Below are 14,220 nucleotides of genomic sequence, written 5' to 3' on the forward strand. Positions count from 1 at the left end.
AAGATAACTCTGTTTTGAGTTTTCAAAGGAATCCAGCAGCTCAATATTGAAAAACACATTGACCCTACCTAAATTTTTTTACACTGGGCTCCATTCTAGCTGGTTTTGCCATTAGAAAGTGCCAGGTAAAACATGATATCTAGATGAGCTACCCATGGTGTGGCTGGTTCACTGCTGTATAGTACAAATGGGAGGTTGAACTGAGCTAGGACTGTAACATTCAAAAAAACAAAAACAAAAAAAGCAACTTAAAAGGGTTTCAAGTCTGACCTTTTAAGTTGAAACCCTTACAAGGGCACCTACTCCTACACACACTAGCATATGCAACAGGGTTTGATCCCACAACCTCCTCCCTCTGGGCACCGGCTCTCAGCCACCACTAGGCTAGGCTAGTGTTCGTTAAGGTGTATATTGTTACGCAGAGGTTGTCCGATGTTCAACATGCCCTAAATTTCAACCTCACTGATTTCTAACCCCAATTACTAAACCTAAATAATATACAATTAGACTTTAAAAAGCAAAACCAAGTGATTAACTTACTCAACATATGATACCAACATCAACCAAAATCCACCTGAAGCAACGTACAGAAATTTTTTCCATTTAAAAAAGAAAAGTTAGAAATCCCTCACAAAGACACACATGACATTTAGTAGAGCTCCTCAAACAAAAGATGACACATCTTAGGTGGCTTGATCCAAACCGCCCTTGGAAAGTTTTGCCCTGGCCCTTCATGCCGCTGTATAGCAGGATGGTACTTGCAGTCATCAAGAGAATAGAAGTTGTTAGACTTTCCATAGCAGTGAGGCTTTGAAAAGTAGATACTGTTCCTTGATATTCTTGGGACATCAGTTACTGAAAGAGAAGAGTGAGAGCTGACAAACACTGTTACATCATTCAAGTTCCCCATTTCAACCCATTTCATCTTGGACAAGTCCAGTTTGAAAATAATAGGCTTATCAGGATAAGAAACACACACCAATAAAAGCTCCCCCTTGAATTCAACCATGTGTTTAGCTCTCCGTCGATCAATGCTCAGATGAGGAAGATTAGGTGGAGGCAAAGGAAGGACACTCCAAGCATGTTTCTTTGGATCAAATACCCCTATTGAATTATCAGAAGTTTCACTCAAACAATAGAATAACCCATTACAGAAAACTGGAGCATCCCCACAAAGAAAATAGTCGCCATCGATAATTTGGTACTCAAAAGTAGTCCACTGTGCATCCCCATGGATGACAAATTCCAATAGAAACACCTTGAGTGGAAAAGCCTTCATCAGGTAGGTGCATTACTCCTGTTTCAATTGCAAAAACTACGGAGTCAGGGGATGTGGGTGCACAAGACAAGGCAAGTTTCACCGAAGAACATTTAAAAAATCTGTAATCGGGAAGATTGATTTTTGAAATGGTGAAGGGATTGAATAAGAATATGTCATCACCAGAAAACAGCACCCATCCATCCTTGCTTCAGTGGATATCTGTGAGCCTTAATTCTGGGATCTCATCAAAATAGAACTTTCCCAGTGAAGGGTCAAAGAACTTAGTTAGGCCACCTGGAGCTGGGGAGAACAAAAGCCATGGAGATTGGTTTACCACACGGAGTGAACTGTAAGATTTCCTATTAGGTGGGCTAGCATAGTCAAAGATTTGTTTCTAAAACCGATTTGGTGGTGTTGACTAAAGATGGAGTAAGCAGAAAGAATCCAATATTATTGGTAAGTGATCTCTATGGAGATATTGGATTCTATTAGCACACCTTAATGGTATGAAATATTTATTACTATGTGTGGACCTAAGGTATTGTTTCCTTAATGGGGAGGAAACCCTAATTTTATTGCAGGGTTGGTCCCTACCCTCACCCCTATATATAGTTATCACTGACCCATTAAGTGAAGCTAACAACCAAAAGCAAAAGGGAAAGAGGGTAGACCAGACCAACATTGATCGTGTTGTACGAGGAGCATACAAGAAGACATTGAAGAGTTCTTATTCTTCAGCCATGGATTCAGGTATGCCTAAAACTTGTTTTTGTAGTGTTTGTCGTACATGCTTATCGATTTTCATGAATCGTTCCGCATTTATTTTCTTTCAATGGTATCAGAGCCTCGTTCATGAAAAATCGATCGGCTGTACCACTAGTAATAAAAATCAATTTCTTCTTCTCGAGTCGTTTTGTTTTGAAGAAACGAGAAAAGTAATATATTATATATTATTACTAAATGACATTTTAACTGGTAAAGTTAAAATAAAAAAAAACCCAGAGGTTTTTTTTTTATTTTCTTTTCTGGTTTTAGCACGAGTGGGAAAACTGTGGCAAGATGTAGTATTTTTGGTTGATTTGATCCGAGGTGAGTTTTATTAGCGATTTGCTAGTATTTGTTATGTTAATTTGTTAAATATCACCGGCGTCTCTTTCTTCCCTTCGGGAATCGTAGAGCAGAAGGCAGAGGGGGCAATAATTGCTTTGAACCACATCTGCTATTGAAAAATAGGTTTTTTTTGTTGATAACCCTTGGGCTTTTCGGCATCACCATCACCTCCGGCAGCGCGAGGAGCATATTTGCGTCAGTTAGGGCTCTTTACGGAGCCCACTATCTCCGCAAGTCAGAGGATTTGCTGGGGGTTTCTCTGGTGGTGTATGCCTAGTTGCCATTAAGTATTGTGAGATTTTGACCTTTCAATTTTGGTGAGTGGAAGAAGAACATGGCCACGATTCTGGAATAGACGGTTTATTTCAAAAAAAAAAAAAAAAAATAGTGAACTAGTAAAGCCCAACATTTACTAGTAAAGCCCAATAAGGACCACCAACAACTCCAACACTGATACAGATATTAATATAATAGTAAAGCCCAAACCTGTAACATACATCCAAATTAAAAGCCAATCAGCTAGGTCATAAAAGGTTTGTAAAAAAACCAGAAAATAAAATAATGAACACTCACTAAAGTTCAGATAATGCATTCTAAGATGAGATCTGAACAATCTTGAACTAGATCAAGAAAATAGGAGATATTCAAGAAATCGATAACCTGACCTGAAGAGGCTCTACAATGCTGATCGAATGACCCTCATAGGGTGTCCAATATTACTTTAAATTATGGACTCAAGTGGCTGCAGGATCTGGGAGATATGCTGGCCTGCCGCCAGGTTGTTATTGGGTCTGTGGATCTCCATTGTGGCAGAAACAGGTGATGAGGGCTTGTATTCAGCCAGCCTTCAAACATGTCTCGGACAGAGTAAATAATGCTCAGAAAATATAGAACAAAGAAAGGAAAGGAAAGAAAAGAATCGGTGGAAAGGGGAGATTGGGTTGAACTTCTCACTCTCTCATAGGTCTCTCACCTCAACTGCATCTCACAACATTGTTTGCAAAAAAAACTCTTTCCTTCTTTCTCAAATCGTGTGAGACTCTCTAGGAGTTGGTTGCAATATATAGGCAAGAATGCTTGCCATAAAAAAATGAAGCGAGGAAATAGGAAACAATGAAGTAAAGGAAACCAATTTGCTTGTAAAGACAAACAACTTATTACAAAAAAAAGAAATAACTAAGTCTTCTAGAACTTCTCAATCGAGCTCCTCTCGCTGTCTTTCTGGCCAAGGCTGAATTAATAGAAAGAAATCCTAATCGGTAGCCTTAAGAAAGGTTTGCTGCCCAAGGTAAGGAAGCCCAAGTGATCTTGCATATCTTGCTGTCTGTGAAGTGTGAACTACCTTTGAAGCCCCAAATTGAAGATTTGGTCTACATCAGATGGTCACCCAAAATAACAAAAGATGAAATCCCATTAAAGGCCTGAAATTGTGTCTGGCAGAAAGCTTCAGGTCAGACCTGATATTCACAGTAAGAGTCACAGCACACACAAGCTTAAGATTGCAGGCTTGGCAGCTTGAATTGCTTCTAAGGCTTGAACCATGGTGCAAAATCTCAGTAGAAGACTAGAGATCGATCCTAGTCTTGTGGAGCTATTAGCACACTGAAACAGGAGATGTGGACTGAGTTTAAGAAACTCAAGTAGAGAAGGAACAAGAAGAAAGAAGAAGGGAAGAGAAGAAAAGGGAGGAGGGGAGAGCTATATGACCATTTGTTCAATGCATTGAAATAGCTTTATGGGTCTTAAGGAAATCAATCTATACATTAAGTTTCGGTCTAATAAATTTGCATTGACCTATTGATTGACACTAGTTTGGTTTGAATTTTGTTGATCATTTAGGATCTGATTTAATTCTAGTTTGACTTGATTTGACTAGCCCTATTTGACTAGTCGAACTAGTGGGAGGATATAATTATGTACTCTAAAATGTTGTTTATGGTTCGACCAGTGGATGTATGTTCAATAAACTGGGTTGAATTTAAAACAAGAAAAGTGAGACCTATATTTTGTGTTCCATAACTATTTTGGAACAGCTATAGTGTTTTGTCTTTGTTCCAGAACGACTTCGAAATTGTATTTCTATTTATGAATGTTTCTACATTGGTTTATCATTACCATGTTATTGAAAAATTTATTTATGAATGATAAAGGTAGAAAATGAATGGCATTTTGTGCTTACATGTCATATTTGGAACACCTCTATGATGAATAAATATATTGGAGTTAAATTGGGTGTAAGCTTTCGCACATGTTTAGCTACAAAACGCATTTCTAGGGAACCATGGAATGGTGATGTGGATTCCACCAAAGTAACGTATCTTGTTCTTTCATGGTTTTCCCTAGGGTAGCATAGTATGTGACATTTGCCTAAAGATGATGTCACCAAAGTTAAAGAAAATGACAGTAACCTAAGGTTTTTGATCCCAAAGGTGACGGGATCTGAAAAGTTATTGTTTTTTTCACAGTTAATACAAGAAAATGAGAGGACCAGTGTATTCATGTCTTAAAGGACAATGATACAGTTTCAGCTATAACTCTTGAGTGATATAGTCATTACAGTGAATGCACATAAATCTCACAAAGTTAAACTTTGTTATTGGTGTGATCTATTTTAAATCGTTTTTTGTGAAGATTCTTTGTGGGTAGAGTTGGCATCTTAAAGATTAATATTAATGATGATACCTATATTCATATTTGAGATGTTATGACACAAGATCATCCTACGTTGCTTCTACATGTTGATAGTTTATTAACTATTTTCAGCATAATTTCAATGAAATCGAGTTTTTGAGTCTAATAATTGTATAGGCCATAAACAGTTTATGCAAATGGAATAAGAAATCATTTAATTTTGATTTATTGAAATGACTTCTGAAATCTGTTTATACTATTGACTATTTTAGCCCTGTTTATTCAAACCAACAGTTAGATCTAGTTCTAATATGAACTGATATTGACTCTTATAAATGGTACTTTTATTAGGTCATCTAGTCCTACTCTCTTATAGTAGTGGGAGAATAAATTATTATCTTATTGAGGGTAATAGATGTATCATACATGTTTTATTATGTATATTACACTTGTCGTTTCATAAATTTTAAGTCAATTTGGGGTATTTTGATATTTTTTCGATGTTATATTTATCATCCGTGACATCAGGTTTCGTCACGAGACACATAATTATGAGTTTTGACACCCATTTATGATTCAAAATATCACAAGTGCATTGTTTAAGTAATATTTCTTCAAATTTATATGTCATATTTGTACTTGTGATAAAGTTCAATTTTATTGAAAATTCATCGAGATAAAACATATATATTATATTTGAATGATTTAAATGAACTCATTGAAGTTTTAGTGACTTATTGGTATAAAGCCTATGAAGTTGTTTATACTTACTATAGATTTAAGCCAACATTACCTTTATTTATTAAAGGCTTATTGTTGTTTTTAACCTATAAGTTATTTGGTTCATGTGCCCTATTAGCTAATTTTCTTTTGACTTGAAGAAATTATAGGGTTTTATTATGATTGACTTTAAAGTTTATGGGCTAATACTTATGTTGAATATTTTATTAATTAAAAATTGAAATAGCTCATCTTGTTGTTTGCATCCAAAATCTAAACCCACGGGCATTTGGTAGCAATCCAAGTCTATAGGTTTTTATAATTTTAGTGATTACGCTTCCACTTAGTGGGCTAGTTACTGAGATTGTGAAATTACTATTGACTATTCAGGATGGATTGCAGTCAAGGAGACCATATGGCGAATGATGTGCTCTTGCCACCACAGGTGAGTCTTCATTTGGTCGGTTTTGCTTGATAGTGTGAGGGTGACATTTTGGGCTTCATAGATTTGGAGGTTCTTGTCTTGCCACCACAGGTGACGGAATCTTCAAAGTGGTGTTGTTTCGAATGTCTCGCCTTGCATGTGAAAGATTACACTACGTGTTGGGCGATCTTGCCACCACAGGTGTGACCCCGATGACGTTGGATCTTTCCCCAGTTTCTGTTTTCCTACAGTTATTGAAAACAATACTGGAATAATCTGATTAACAGCCCAATTAGTTAGATTTAATTATATTGTTGAGAAGTTTAATATGCCTTTTGTTCTTGCATATTGTATATTTTGGTAAATATGTATGATTATATTTGTTAGCTTTGACTTCTCAGCTATTTTCTGTTATAAAAAATTTGAATGGTTCCAATTTTAAGGAATGGAACTAATCCTTTAATATTTCTCTGGCCATTATGATAATAAATTTTAATCTTAATTGATGAGCCTCCTAAGCCAGTGGTTGTTAATTATGTTCAAGCTAAGGTTCTTTATGAAAATGGGAGGAATCGAATAGGTTTATCTAAAGATCAGTGGAAGTAAGCTCATGAATCATAAATTTCTGTAGAACTATATTATTACAAATTGTTGACTCTATATCTAAACCATTGAGGATGTTCTGTGACAACTCCGCTGCAGTTTGTTTCTTTCATAACCGTAAAAGTACTTCAGACTCTAAATACATTGACATTAAGTAATTTTTTGTCAAAGAGAAAGTTCAAGAGTCACAGATTACAATGGAATAGATTGCTACAGAAAACATGATTGCAGATCCTCTTACTAAGGGCTTGACTCCAAAAGTCTTTCAAGAGCATGTCACTAATATGGGACTTGTTAGTTCTTTTGATGCATTTTATTAGTGGGAGTTTTGCTCAATATGTTCGCATTTGACTTTCAGTTTTAGTTTATACATATGATGCATTATTATTCTTCTCAAGAATATACATGCATTTTTATTATGGCCATTTGTTTATATGTATACACTTATTTGTTTGCCTCCTATAGAAAATTGAGGTTATATATGGTGTATTTACCTCATTCGGTATCTGAGGTTCCAGTTAATACACACACATCCAGTCGCTAGCAAAGCCTCGTTTGATTGAGGTCTAGTGCTAGTGTTGTGGGACATCCGGACCCAGTCCCAATGAGATTCTTTGATTGAAGCTTGAGCGTTTGGGAGACGCTTGTAGTTAACGAGACCTTTGGTATTTGTCTCATAGGGCTCATTTGGTTTTCGAGCCAGGACCAATTTGGAAATAGGCATGATGATCACTATAGCATGTTATTTCTATACCACACTTTCATACTGCTCAGCCCAAGTCGGTGATGTTATGAGCACTTTAACGTGTGTGATCTCATATCGCTTTAGATGTGATGATCAATACGGTTGGGTGTTTGTAATTGTCATTCGGACCAAGGCATTTGGTTTAAGGTGTACTCCATTCGACACTGTTATTTTTGTGGCCACATTCAGTTTATCTAAATCGGAGAGTCGTTTTAAATAAATTTTTTAAAATCTAAAACTTGTGACATATGCTGTCCAAGTGGGAGATTGTAAGATTTCCTATTAGGTGGGCTAGCATAGTCAAAGATTTGTTTCTAAAACCTATTTGGTGGTGTTGACTAAAGATGGAGTAAGCAGAAAGAATCCAATATTATTGGTAAGTGATCTCTATGGAGATATTGGATTCTATTAGCACACCTTAATGGTATGAAATATTTATTACTATGTGTGGACCTAAGGTATTGTTTCCTTAATGGAGAGGAAACCCTAATTTTATTGCAGGGTTGGTCCCTACCCTCACCCCTATATATAGTTATCACTGACCCATAATTGAAACTAACGACCAAAAGCAAAAGGGAAAGAGGGTAGACCAAACCAACATTGATTGTATTGTACGTGGAGCATACAAGAAGACATTTAGGAGTTCTTATTCTTCAGTCATGGATTCAGGTATGCCTAAAACTTGTTTTTGTAGTGTTTGTCGTGCATGCTTATCGATCTTCATGAATCGTTCCGCATTTATTTTCTTTCATGAACAGCCAACATTTCGCCATTTCTTACAAACACAGGACAAGTTGACATTATCTTTGAGGCAGAGACGGGTAACAATGAGCTCCAGGAGTTCTATAGGAAGCTCAGACCAAGGCCGCAGCTCAATCACTCTAACCCTACACAGCATTCCATAAACAACAAACAATTGAACTTGGTTTACAAAAACAGATTCTTCAATCCTAATACAAGACCTTCAAACTCAAAAACAAGTTAAAACCTAAAATGTTGATATTCAAAATCAAATTCTTCTCAAAACCCTACAAATGCTTCACGAAATGAACCTAAACCCCAACATAGAAATTATGTGATTGCATTCCAAGCTCTAAAATGTTCTGAGATGAGACCTGACTACAGATACGAAGAAAACCCATTAATACATTAAACTGATCAATTTCTACTAGATACCCTAAAACGGATCGAGTTAAAAGTAGCAAAAGAGAGTACCCAGTAGAAGAACTTACGGCTTCTCTGTCTTTCTTCTCATTTTTCTTCCCGTCATGAAGGAAAATGAAGTTGTAGAAGAGTGTAATTGCTCTTTTGGAGAAGAAGTCTCCAGCTTTCTACGCAGAAGAAGTGGAGCCTTGCTCTTCAGATTCTCATGCTCAAACCCTAATCGCATTTTGGCTTCTCAGGTACCTAGTTGTAGGCAGCATCGTTTTGGCTGAAATTTTATGGCGGGAAAATATTTAGGGCCGTTCCTGTGTTTTTTCTTGGTGGGGGAATTTTATTTATTTTCTCAAAAGCACGGTAAAGTGGTGTGTTTGGCTACAATAGTGGGAGATGAACTTTCTTGAGAATGTGGCTTTCATTCCATCCTCTTCTTAAGTCCCATCAATTCCTTTTTTCTCTCTCTCCCACAGCTATGTGCTAACCAAACAAGGTTGGGTGGAAAAGTTTAACTTTACTTTTCCTACCTTTAACACCACCAACTAGGGGTGTCATTTCCAAACCCGCACCGATAGACCCGATCGAGCCCGATACATTTATGGCCCAACCTAGACCACCCGATTAATAAATGTGTCGGGCCTAAGCCCGACCCATTTATAAATAGGAAGTACACATTGCAAGAGATAAGCCCGATGTGCCTCCCGACCAGCCCGGCCCGTTTACAAGCCCGACTTGGACCGACACGTTTAGACCTTTTATATAGGTATTTTGATTTTTTTTTTGATAGAATAGGGTATATATTGATATTTTTATCAATTATTAATTATAATTAAGTGTAATATGTTTTTCAAAATTGTTAATGATTTAACAAAATAAATTAAAGTATCTTAAATCTAAGAAAAGTAAAGACGTTTAAGGCCAATTTTATAGCTTTATTGGTACATTACCCCATTTAAGGCCTGATTATAGCCTGATTAGCCCGATTAGGAGAAGTCCGATTAAAGTCCGGAACCTGATTGAGCCTGACAAGACACCGACCAAGACTGACTCATTTCTTAAATAGGTAGTTCATGGTCCGATGACACAGGCCCGCCAAGCCTGACTAGGTCTTACCGAGACCAAACCGACCCGGCCCGACCGATTGACACCCCTACCACCAACATATGAGACCCAATAGTCAGACATTCTCATTCCAAACTCCTCTCTAAACAAACGGGGCCTTAAAGATTTCAAAATTTCCCAAATTTAGACTATTCTTTTAAGTATATATCCATCCCTAAAAATTTGCCACATCTTTTTGCAGAATAACTAATTAATTTGCCACATCACTCTTTCATGTGGCAACAAATTTTTACTCTTTTATGATTCATCCACCAAACCCAATGGTTGGATTGGAGATGAGGGTCTATGGTGTGTATCCTTCTCCTTCTCTCTGATGGCATTCTGCCCCTATTTTATAATTAATTAATGTTTGGTATTTTGTCAAAATTTATAAAATTTCAAAATAAATGAAATTTGGATTAACTGAAAATTTCATACGACCTGTATATTCCCCTCCCCCATTCTTTTTGATGAAATTTCTTATTCATCTAAAACCGAAAGAAAATAAAAGTTTCAAACCTTTAGCATGAAAATGTTGTACAAAGGACAAATTTGAACCATCCGATAGATATATTCACCATGGACTGAGCCTACATAACATTGTTGGTTGATCTTTTATTGGACTGATTGATAGGGAGAATTCTTTAGGTAGGTCATATGTAAAGTTTAGTGAACCCTCTAAACCCAATTTTCCCTTCTCTATGAACATATATGATTTTTTTTTTTAAATAATCTTATAAGTATTTTGACACTTGGCAAAATCGGGTTGGATAGAAATTGTCTATTATTAGATGAAGGGGGGGGGGGGGGGGGAATAACATATTGGAGAACTTTAGACACTAACCAACAATGCCATGTATTAAAAATATTTTGATGCACCTATTATTAGGAACCAAGTTCTTACTCACCAACATTGAATTAATAGTTCTCAGGTAGAAGGTGAAGATGGGAGAATGTGGAATCTATTCTAGTGACCCTTCTTTTGTCATTTTCAAAGTGACAAAATCCTATATTGCAAGTTTTATCCCAATGAAATTAAAAAAGAAAGGACAAAGTTTTCCTTCACCGAGAGGATACTGATGTGCCCCCCTCTCTCCCCATATATTTCCCACTTATTATACGGTGTCGATGAGGCACAATGAACTGATGCCCGTTAACTGTGGCCTCAAAGAAACTTCCTCCAAGAACTTATAGAAGAGTTTGGCTTTCATCTCTCCGTACTTTAATGGCAATAGAGACGTGAGCTGACCAAAGACAAGAGTTGGCAGCTCTCAATTGTACTTTTCAAAAGGCCAGGACAGTCCGGTTACTGATATTGCTCAAGCACAAGGATCAACCAAAGGGTTACAAAATCAAGATGAATTGTTAGGGAAAAGGGTCAACCTGAGAGAGACCATAGACTTGAATAACTAAGTAGTCTTCTCCATCTTGTAATGTTCTTTATGTTTCTTGACCCAAAATTCATATTCATCTTTGGGGTGTTGGCTTTCAAAAATGATGAACTGCTGGTTATAACCTCCTTGTGGCAGTTTGGTTAGTATTCAAATCTTCATCGATGTTCCCTACTCAATGTTCATTTCTAATCCCTCTTCACCACATGTCAGAAAAAATGCTTTGAAAATTGTTTCCAAAGTCAATTCCTTTCAAGAGATTTGGATTAGTGAGTAACAAAAGGAAGACCATATGGTCAAGTCTTTGTTAATTCTGAGGCTAGTTCTGGAGCAGACAATTTACAGTCTCACCTCATTGCATCCCTTAGAAGATATAGCAAAATCACATAGGCAGCCAGACAAGAAGATAGGGAGAAAGAATATGACACTTGTGTAATGCTTAAATGTAACTATGCTTTGAGGTTTCCTTTAAGGATCCAGCAGCTAATTTTAGACAATGCATTGACCCAACCTGGCTCCATTTTCTAGCTTCTTTCAGCAAGACAAGACCTGCTGGTTGATGCATTGGTACTCGAATTTTCTTAAGAAGACAAAGATCCAAAACATAAAATGTATCCAAGAAACCATTTTATGGGTAAAAGTACATGGCTAAACACATGCCAATAAGTTGGGAAGAAGAAAAAGAAAAAACTTTACTGCTTAGAATGGATCTTGTTCTAGCTGTTATAATATAAATAGGCAAACCAGATCATACATAACTATTTTGAACACAACTAAATAGTGGGGTTTGTGTGTTAGTTAACCTTAACTGCTTACCATAGGGCCATTCTGCACATTGTCATTTCAATAAAACTCAAATGCTCTAGATTTGTACTTCAAACAAGTAAACAAAAAGGGTAGGTTATCAACCTGCCTAAATTTCAAACTGACTGATTTCTACCCCAAGTTACTAGACCTAAGGAATACACAACTAGACTTTGAAAAGCAAATTCAAGTGATTAACTCACTCGATGGATGATACAAGCATCAACCAAAATCCACTTGAAGCAACAGACAGAAAATTTTCCTTCTCAAGTAGAAAACTTAGAAATCGCTCACAAGGACATGCATGAAATTTAGTAGAGCTCATCAAACAAAAGATGACTCTTCTTAGGTCGCTGAATCCAAAAAGCCTTGTGAGAGAATGGCCCCTCGTGATGCTGCTTAGCAGGATGGTACTTACAGTCATTGAGAGAATATAAGTAGTTATTCTTTCCATAATTGCAACGCTTTGAAAAGTAAACACAGTAACTTGATATTCCTGGGACATCAGTCACTGCAAGGGAAGAGCGAGAGCTGACAAACAGTGTTACGCCATAGAAGCTCTTCATTTCAACCCATTTCATCTTGGACAAATCCAGTTTGAATATAATTGGCTTATCAGGATAAGATACGGACACCAATATAATCTCCCCCTTGAATTCGACCATATGTTGAGCTCTCTCTTCATCATAGCTCTCTTCGTCATAGAACTCTGTTGGCATAATAAGGTCTAGGAATAAATAAGAATTTCTTTTCCAATCATATTAGAAGACAGGATCAACCATTTTCTAGGATAGGGATTTGAATTAATTAAACTCCATCTCATGAGGTGGGAGAATCATTACATCAAGTGTCACAAGTGCAACACCTCCTTGGGATGGTAGCCCTTCTTTAGTACTGTAGCCAAGACACGTAATGATTTCCAGTAGGTTCAACCCCTTTTTGACCTCAAGCTGGTTTTATTGTTTTTAATAGAAAGAAAACAATAAAGAGAAGTCGATGCCGCAATACGTTGCCGTTCTTTTTAATCTCAGAATCCAGAGAAAACATATATAGAGCTAAAAGGTAAAGTGTTTTAATATCATGATTGCCACTTTTTTTTTTTTTCTAATTAACAAAAGATAATGATGACACCTCATGATTGAGGTGTCCATAATATGGGGTAACATGATATACTCGTTCTCTCTCACCGTCTTACGGTTTCGGCCACCGGATCAGTTCATATTTATCTGATATCAATATATATATATATATATATTTCAATAATTAATAAATATCTCTCTTATAATGACATTATTGTACGTACAATCTTCAGCCATAGTACTAAGAAGATGTATGATCCCAATGAAAAAATCCACTATAATTACCGATCAGATAATGTCAATAATTATCAGTCAAAGACATATACTAACAAGTACAATATCAGTAGATATAATTTTTATTCTTCCCAGAGTTGTGGTAGTCAAATATCGATCTAATCTCTCCACTCAACAATATCACATAACAAACCCCCAAGCATGGAAATAAAACTATCATGGCCCAGGTTTGTCGAAATGTCGCACAAAGAATCTGAACTTTCGATTGGGTATCTTATAATGTTTCAAAAACATTTTAAATTAAATATTAATATGTATTAATAATTTTAAGAAAATTTTGTAAACATTTTGAAAAATGTGAACCGGATCCGGAATTTCATCCAATCATGTCCAGATACTCTCTCTTGATATTCCTCAAATAAATGGGAGTAGATCCCGTGTTGAGCGTCTCTTTCGCCCACAACCAAAGCATTATGAATCTAGTATATCGATTTATATAGTCCGAAGGACATCAACCAGTGATACACCAAAACCCATAATACTTGGTATAGGGTGCTTAATAAGGTCAGGGACCACATATAATTCAGTTAAGAATTTTCTTAACCAAACTCCTTCTTTGGCCGCTTCACAAGCTACTAGGTACTCAGCTTCTGTTGTGGAATCAGCTGTCGACTACTATTTGGTACTCTTCCAAATAATTGCCCCACCACCCAAAACAAAAACCATCCCAAATGTGGATTTTCTGTCATCTTTATCAATTTGAAAATATGAGTCTGTGTAACCCAGAACTGATAACTGATCACAACCATAGACTAAGAAAAGATCATTGGTTCTTCTCAAATATTTGAGGATATTCTTAACAGCCATCCAATGTTCCTGTCTAGGGTTGGATTGATATCGGCTCACAATCCCTACAGCATAACATATATCTGGCCTGGTACATAACATTGCGTACATGA

The 14,220-nt window shown here is 36.6% G+C and overlaps 1 pseudogene; it reads right to left on the reverse strand.

The window, feature by feature from the left end:
• Positions 1-575: 575 nt before the first annotated feature.
• LOC122064233 lies at positions 576-8,942 on the reverse strand (annotated as a pseudogene).
• Between the last annotated feature and the right edge of the window lie 5,278 nt (positions 8,943-14,220).

The sequence above is a fragment of the Macadamia integrifolia genome, unplaced genomic scaffold (genome assembly GCF_013358625.1).
Source record: "Macadamia integrifolia cultivar HAES 741 unplaced genomic scaffold, SCU_Mint_v3 scaffold1566, whole genome shotgun sequence".
In the NCBI taxonomy this organism is placed as follows: domain Eukaryota; kingdom Viridiplantae; phylum Streptophyta; class Magnoliopsida; order Proteales; family Proteaceae; genus Macadamia; species Macadamia integrifolia.